General features: G+C 35.8%; 1 non-coding gene across 1 annotated transcript; it reads left to right on the top strand.

Moving 5' to 3' along the window:
• Positions 1-1,756: 1,756 nt before the first annotated feature.
• trnar-ccu (transfer RNA arginine (anticodon CCU)) lies at positions 1,757-1,829 on the top strand. Its single transcript has one exon. It is a non-coding gene; the product is annotated as a tRNA-Arg (tRNA).
• The last annotated feature ends 764 nt before the right edge of the window (positions 1,830-2,593 follow it).

Below are 2,593 nucleotides of genomic sequence, written 5' to 3'. Positions count from 1 at the left end.
GGGGTGTTCACTTGGTTGGTTATTGGCTAATGGTTACAGAAGCCAAAACATCGTTATGACATCATAAAGTGTTTCAAGGGTTGTTATGGATCAGGACAAAAAGTGAGGGAATCTTTTTTCCCGAAACGTTCAGAGTCTCTTTACACAAAGGGGACACATGTTTATGTATAAAAGACGTGAAAAAGTGGATTTTGCATAATAGGTTACCTTTAGGTATTACTGCCATTCATTGTCCCCAAAAAACATGAATGAAGTGCCTTTCACACATGCAGTCTATCCCTAAAATGTGCAGAGACATTTCCAACATAGTGTCAAAAGTGAATGGGAGAAGAAGATATTAAAGTAAACTGTACATAAATATCCAACCACAAGACATACAGTAGTTACATTTCAGGGAGATGGCTTAACAGAAGTTTTGTGAATAAAAGCAGTTACATCGCAGGGACAACAAGTGAAGTGTTATGCTCGTGAAACAAGACTATGCTGATGACATATTTGATATTTTCCGAGATTTGTGACAAACCAAGATCTGAGTTTTTCAATATACGATACTGTTATGTGTTTTCTTTTGTTATGTGATATTTTTGACATTCTACATGAATTTGAGCATATTATACAATACATATTTTCTAACAATTTCAAAATACTATAAATGTCCTTATATTTGATATTTTGATATCCTACTCTGTTATTTTTTAATGATATTTCAAACATATTGTATTGTGTCTTTTTAAAAATATTTTCAGGATGAAATCCTATGTTACTTGTCATATGTATACATATTTTCTACATGCTATAATATACTTTTTTTCCTGATATATTTGACATACTATACTATTTTTTTCACTGAAATGTTCGACTTTGTACACATACAATACCATGTTGTTAATATTTTCACGTTTTTGGACATAATATACCATGCTGTTTTGTCCTAAACTTTTGAGAAATGTTTTTATTTTGGATATTTTTCTCATATTTGGTGCAAATATCTTTGCCCCCAGTGGCCTCCTAAGCCAGGGATTGTGAGTTCAAGTCCCATCTGGGGTGATTGCTTTGTATAACTGAGATGAAGGGGTTTGATACGTTTGTCCTAGTCAGAGGTTTGAACTCACACCCTTCAGTAAAATGTACCTTTTGCAAGAGGACACATTCTCCCATAGAATTGCTGTATTTGGCATGAATTATTCCATACTGTTTTTACTAAAATGTTCACGAATGTAGCTTTTATTTTGGAAATTTCTCTACACAGTATAGATCGTGGTTTATTTGTCATATGTGGTGCAAATATTTTTTGCCCAATGGACAAGGCACTGGCCTCCTAAGCCAGGGATTGTGGGTTCGAGTCCCATCTGGGTTGATTGCTTCGTATAACTGAGATGCAGGAGTAGTGCCAGCACACCCTTCAGTAACAGTGACCTTGTGCAAGAGGATACATTCCCCCATAGGATTGCTATGTTTTGCATGAATTATTCTATAATATTTTATCCTAAACCTTTTGACATATGTAGTTTTTATTTTTTTTATATCTGTGATGAAGGGTTTAATGTGTTTCACCTTGTCAATGGTTTGAACTCACACCCTTCATGAAAAGTGGCCTTCTGCAAGATGACACGTTCTCCCATAGGCATGTTTATGGTATTTCAGGGATTTTACCATGATGTTTCTCCTAAACTTTCACGAATGTAGGTTTTATTTTGGATATTTTTATACACAATATACATTGCCGTTTTTTCTCATATTTGGTGCAAATATTTTTGCCCCAGTGGCCTAATGGACAAGGCACTGGCCTCCTAAGCCAGGGATTGTGGGTTCAAGTCCCATCTGGGGTGATTGCTTTGTATAACTGTGATGCAGGGGTTTAATAAGTGCCAGCTACTCAGAGGTTTTAAAGCACACCCTTCAGTAAAAGTGACATTGGCCCCATCTCAGGTCGGTTAAATGAAATCCTTGCTTCCCTCACTTGCGTCGTTTCCCTGCGTCGAGTCCCTCCTACCAGGGAAGCATGGAGGGACGCAAGGAAACCACGAGAAGCAGGGAGATGAGTTTTAAGATGGCAATAGGACGTCCTTTCCTCCGGAGTGTCACGTGAAGCGACGTCCTTTTGTGATGACGCCGCACAGCTGATCGTCTGACAGCAGCCAGCTCTGTCCCCGTTGTTTTCACAAACACCCCCGCCACACATTTACTGACACAAACATTTGTATCATCTGTTGTAGACCCCAATAAATAAAAATAAAATAAGAACTCATTCTCAAAAAAGATAAACGCAATTCTTAAAATGTATAAACGAACAATAGTTTGATTAATATTGATTAGAGTGCACAATAGAAATAAAATAATTGAGAGAAGAAAAATAGATATATTATCTATCAAAACCCAGTTAAATTAACATTCATTTGGATTGCACACTTTGTTTGTTTGTTTGGATATGTAGCATATTAACATTTTAATTAGCACTTAATGACTGACTGAATGGAAATGACAATAAATGAAAATGTAAAGAAAAAGACGATCATGAAAATGTTTCCAATAAATGATTAAAATGATTTTTTACCACTTTGTTGTTCAGATATATCACATATTTGTAACTAAA

This window comes from Notothenia coriiceps, unplaced genomic scaffold (genome assembly GCF_000735185.1).
Source record: "Notothenia coriiceps isolate Sejong01 unplaced genomic scaffold, NC01 NC01_scaffold00004579, whole genome shotgun sequence".
NCBI lineage: Eukaryota > Metazoa > Chordata > Actinopteri > Perciformes > Nototheniidae > Notothenia > Notothenia coriiceps.
The sequence above is the reverse complement of the archived record's forward strand: the minus strand, read 5'-3'. Positions and strand labels throughout refer to the sequence as shown.